The sequence below is a fragment of the Etheostoma cragini genome, chromosome 19 (assembly GCF_013103735.1).
Source record: "Etheostoma cragini isolate CJK2018 chromosome 19, CSU_Ecrag_1.0, whole genome shotgun sequence".
NCBI classification, from domain to species: Eukaryota; Metazoa; Chordata; class Actinopteri; order Perciformes; family Percidae; genus Etheostoma; species Etheostoma cragini.
In genome coordinates this window covers 1,211,958-1,217,663 of record NC_048425.1, presented here as the reverse complement: position 1 = coordinate 1,217,663, position 5,706 = coordinate 1,211,958, and the positions used below count along the sequence as shown (strand labels likewise).

General features: G+C 39.7%; 1 long non-coding RNA gene across 1 annotated transcript in view; it reads left to right on the top strand.

Annotated features, from left to right (window-relative positions):
- The first annotated feature begins 5,278 nt into the window (after positions 1–5,278).
- The window catches only part of LOC117962066, a 7,985-nt gene continuing 7,557 nt past the window's right edge, over positions 5,279–5,706 (top strand). The window contains exon 1 of the long non-coding RNA XR_004660563.1: positions 5,279–5,291. This is a non-coding gene — a long non-coding RNA (uncharacterized LOC117962066). The remainder of the gene's footprint in view (positions 5,292–5,706) is intronic.

Sequence of the window (5,706 nt, the reverse complement as noted above, 5' to 3'; positions counted from 1 at the left end):
CCCCCCCCCCCCCGGGAAATTTTGATCATCAAACACATCTGCAACAATTTGTAAATTTTCCGCATTTTAATATCTTAATTTATGTAAATAGCATTGTTATTACTTTTGAAGAATGAATCTGCTGTATTGTTCAAAACGTTCTGCACATATGTGTGTGTGTGTGTCAATAATTGCTAGTTTCTGCTTTTCCAACTGAAACATTAGGTATAATTTCCTATAAATGAGGTTTATTGACCATAAATTCCAAAAATAACTAAAACTAAAGTCAATAAGTTGGTGTTAAACGTCAAAAGAAGTGGCAAACATTGAAAAAAGTGTTGGAAAATTTGACAAAAACGTAAGAAAAAGTAAAAAAACTTCTCACTATCTGCCTGTTATGTATGTGTAGTATATATATTTGTAGTAGTACAATAAAAAAAGTTATTTAAGTTATTTAATTTTTAAATATGAATCCATTTTTAATTGGTAGAGCTTGAATTGCAATTTGAATGGTGTGATGTTTTACTGATGTAAAGGATCTAAATACTTCTTCCCCCACTACTCCTCGGTGCAAAACTCAACACAAAGACTTTCTGGCAACAGAAGACTGAAAACTATCAGCTCCAATTGGTCTGACAAGTTACAAGGGCTGATGGGAAATGTAGTCTTTGACACAACAACATGCCACACCTAGAGAAACACCGTGATATTAGCACCACTTGGCATTCTTTACAAGCTGTGCTTCTTCACTAAATGTGAGAGACCAGGGGAAGGGTGCAGATGTCTCTCAGGACACACACACACAGACACACACACACAGATACACACACGAACACAGGTGTGCACACACAGACACACACACACCTTGAGGCGGCAGCTCCTCTCCAGAGACAGCTGCTCCTGTCAGTCAACCCCCACGCTGAAAGTGACAGCCCTGCAGTGTGTAGCGTCAAAGATACATGTGTGTGTGTGTGTGTGTGTGTGTGTGTGTGTGTTTGTGTGTGTGTGTGTGTACCTGTCTCCAGGTAAATTCATGATGCAGGTGCTGCCACCTTGTGGACACGCTGGGCAAGAAAACAAACCAGAAAAGTAAGAAGACTCAACCGTTTACCGTTCATTGTCACTGGTGGAATGTAACTAAGTAACATCCTGTGATACTTGTACTATACTTGAGTATTTCCATTTTTTTCTTCTTTATATATTTGTACTCCACTGCATCTCAGAGGGTAATATTCTACTTTATACTCCACGACATATATCATCAGGGATGTATCGATGCACTCAACTCACGATTTGATTCACGATTGTTTTAACAGAATGAGCTGCAGACAAATATATATATATATATATATATATATATATATATATATATATATATATATATATATATATATATATATATATATATATATATATATATATATATATATATATATATATATATATATATGGATCATGATGGTTTTAGCTGACCATATTATGGAGAAAAAAAATTCTTTATGTCCTCTGATCTGGTTTCTGAGTGTCCTCTGATCTGGTTTCTGAGTGTCCTCTGTCTTCAGTCCCAGGGTGAGATGTCCAACATCTGCACGGCTTTCTATGTCACTAGAGACGAGGTGGCTAACCGTAGCATGCTAGCTTGTTTTCAACGGCAAAACACTGCTCCAACAGCCACTAGTTGACCATAATCTCCAAAAGAACTACTTCCTGTCCCATAAACTCCAAAAAAACTACTTCCTGTTCCTGTTCTACTTCCTGTCCCAGTTCTACTTCCTGTCCCTGTTGTGCAGGTTTTCCACAATTGTCCCTGGACCTCAAAATACAATTATGAACCTGAAAATGAGCAAAATATGGAAGCTTCAAAGACTCAAACTTAAAGCTGAAGAAGTCCAAACTACATTCATTAGATCAGTTAGCCCAAAACCGCTCGGGGTGCTGCACAATTTTACAGTCAGAGGTTATTATAATTTATATTATGGTTACTTACTTATGCTTTCTTACTTCAATTACTCTCTGTCTCTCTCTCGGGGTTTCTGTCAGACCGGCAAGAGAGGAGCTCCAGGATTCAGAGACCTTTACAGACCTCCGTTTATATTCTTCATACTCCATTTTTTATCAGAAAAATGTGTTGCACAGCATTCCCACTATTGTCATTCGGTTCTTTCTTTATTCTTATTATTCAGTACGTATTTGGGCTTTTTCTGTATCTTCTGCATACTTTCAGCTATTTAAACCGTTCAACTTGTTAAATCTTCAGCTCTTTCACCAGATGATGGGACTTCTTCAACTACTTTTCTGCTATTTATACTTTTTCAAATATTAAGCTTTTAAACGTTTTATTTTAATATTAAAGACAATGAGAGCAAGCTTCAAATCCTTCAAATCTTCTTCTGCTTCCAACATTTCCAGCGCCTTCATACAGTCACCTTCAGACGTGGTTCAAAGTTTAAAATGTTCACAAAATATTCAGGTATCAGAACCTGGTTTTTCAGATTGATCTATTTTACAGTTTTTGTGAAAAAGCTGTTTAATTATGGTGTACATTTTAGGATTTTCCTGCATTTATAATGAGTGTGTATTGCGTGAAGTAGTGTGGAGTGACATCACTAGAGAAGAGTGAAAAAATCATCTTGGTTCTCACTCTGTAACTTGCTCCCATGCCAGCAATTCTAACTTCTTACAATTTATACATCAAAACGTAAGTATTCTTGTCTAGTTTAGAGACATTATCTAGTTAATATGAATTATACTTTTCACTATGCAAGCTTTCTAATGACAAGAGTTCCCAATCTTCCTCCATTCACTGCCATGTTAAACATCGTCCACATTCCTGAGCAAAACTCAGAGCTTTTTTTTAAATCGCTGATACGCCCACATTTTTAAATTAATCCACCTGAATTTTACATCAGCACATAGAAAAAGGCCTTCTGGTTATTTAAGTGATATCTCGTATCCCATTGGAGGAAGGCTCATTTGTTTGGGAGCTTGTTCGGTGTCTGAATAACTGATTACAGATCAAAGAGATGACATCCCAGAGATCAAAGGCTTCCTAGCTGCGATTACAAACACGGCCACTGATCATACGTTGCCATGACAACCATCTCCCAGACACTGCAATCACTGCAATAACTGCATCTGTCTGTCTGTCTGTCTCCATCTCTGTCTCATTAATATATTACAATGTATTGAACAGATGGTTTGTGGTGTTGCAGTGGTTGTGAAACATACCTTTCATTTCACACACACACACACACACACACACACACACACACACACACACACACACACACACACACACACACACACACACACACACACACACACACACACACACACACACACACACACACACACACACACACACACACACACACACACACACACACACACTTACTTGCATTAAAACTTTATTTAAACTCTGTCCTGAATCAGAACACGTGCAACGACTGGAACACAGAAAACAACATGGCGTCACTCCGCCTTGTATTTACACGTGTGTACGTAGGTATTTTTGTGTTTGCGTGCACAGGAGAACCACACAAACAGACGCTCTGTAAAACAATTAATATCAAAGAAACACACAACAACATTTCACACCCTGTTGTCACAGCAGCAGAGGGGTAACCATGACTACAGACGCATCCGACCCTCTCAACTTTTCCCCGTCTCTCTGGAAGGATCCGGGAAAAATAAACTAGTTTCCTTCGTCTACAGCTGTGATTGAATCAAGGGCATCACTCCGGGTTCAACACTGGGGGGGCGGGCGGGGGCGGGGGGCCTCCAACTATGGGGAGGTCCTGGGACGTGCCTGCATGGATTGAGGAAAGCGACAAATTTAACCAAAAATCTAAAAAAAATTTGAGAAAAAAATTTAAAAAACAATTTGAAAAAGATTTTGAAAAAAATTCTACTTTGGACAAACTGCCTAAAACTCTCCAAAAAAATCCCCAAAAGGCAACAAAGACGTTAAACATCCATAAACAAACTCGAAAAAAAAAAAATCAACAAAAACGTCAGAAAAGGGCGCAAAAAACATTGAAAACACGACAAAAATCGTAAAAAGAAAAAAAGAAGAAAAAAAAAAGCTAAAATAAATAACTGAATAATTTGGAAAAGGAAAGCTTTTAATTTCTTCTCAAAAAACAACAACTTCCAAAACATGGAGGGAAGACGAGTGAAAATTAAAAAAAAAAAAAAGAGGTGAAGGAACAAAACCAAACGGACGTGGGAAAGACAGCGAGAAAGAAAAAGAGAAGTAAAAGTTTTTTAATTAAGTTTTAGTATTTTTTTTTTTTTTCATTGACTTTGCCGCCTTTTCCAACAGTTTTCACCCGTTTAAGTATTTTCAAGTATAAAAAAAAAAAACTTTTTGAAAACGGGCTTTAATAAGAGAAGTTTCCAGAACCTTCCAGAGAGACCGAATTAAAGTGCATCAACAACAAAAACGGCTGAGCAGCCAATCAAAACGCAGCATCCCGGGACAACAGCCAATGGGCTGCGAGGGAGAACACAAAGAACCAATCAGACGTCATAGCTGGCGGTGACACGAAGGTCCCAATTCTTTTCAACGCATTATCTTTGGGAAAGATATATTTCGGAAGTGACTTACGAAACCTGTTATTTCTGTTGAAGCTCAACTTGTTCTCACTCCCATCGGGGACGCTTGGCCCGATCTGGGATCTTGCCCCTTATGAGGTCATAAGGGGCAAGGGAGGGCGAACTCATTAAAGTTAGAAACCTCATAAAAAGGGACGTTTTCAAGCCATGGGACCTTTTAAAAAATAAAAAAAAAAAGTCGGAGTTCAATTCCCATCGAACACGTGGGACCAACCTGCCACCGCAGCCTCAGTCTCTGCAAGAAGAACAAGATAAAAAGGTTGAGGGTTCGATTCCCGTCCACTTGTGTGGCGTCACATAAAAACAGGGGAAGAAACAGTGCAAACGTGACGTGAACATAAAGCTCACAACACAACGCAGGTGACTTTGATTAAAACGTCGTTCGCTGAATATCGTCCAAAACGAGGCACACAAGTCCACCAAATAGCTACTGTCGTTATCGCCACGGCAACTGGACTCTGAGGGGACTGCGACGAGGGAGGAGAAGATGAAGATGAAGATGAAGATGAAGATCGGGAAGGAAACGCGTAACCTTCGCGTTGTCCTCCCGGGTCAAAAACAGACAAAGATTTGAAATTTCCGCCCCTTTTTCCGACTTTTTTGACATTTTCACCAACACCACTTTTACTAGTTTTTGGATTTCAAGGTCAATAACTGGGGGGGGGTGCGGGGGGGGAATGAGTCTCTGCTGCTGTGTCTTCACTACAAAAATAAACGTCTCCTCTGGTATCAAAATAGACGACAATCTTCATCGTTCTCTCTCTCTGCGCCGGCAACGGCGTAGTCAACGTGTGGAATAAACCTTTAATATTTACATGTTCGGCATCCAGGGGGAGCTGCGCTCACTGATGGGGGGGTCGGGGTCGGGGTGGGGGGGTCGGACCCCCATCGTCGGTCTGCAGCTCCGAGGGTATTTCTACGTCTCTGGGTTCCGTCTTTTTATCGTTTTTCACAGCTTGTTTTGGCGGCATTTAAATCTGAAACTCTGGAAATAAATGGGAACGTCAGCTGACCCCTACAAACGGCAGATTTAAAGGTCCCATGACATGGTCTCTTTGGATGCTTTTATATAGACCTTAGTGGTCCCTAATACTGTATCTGAAGTCTCTT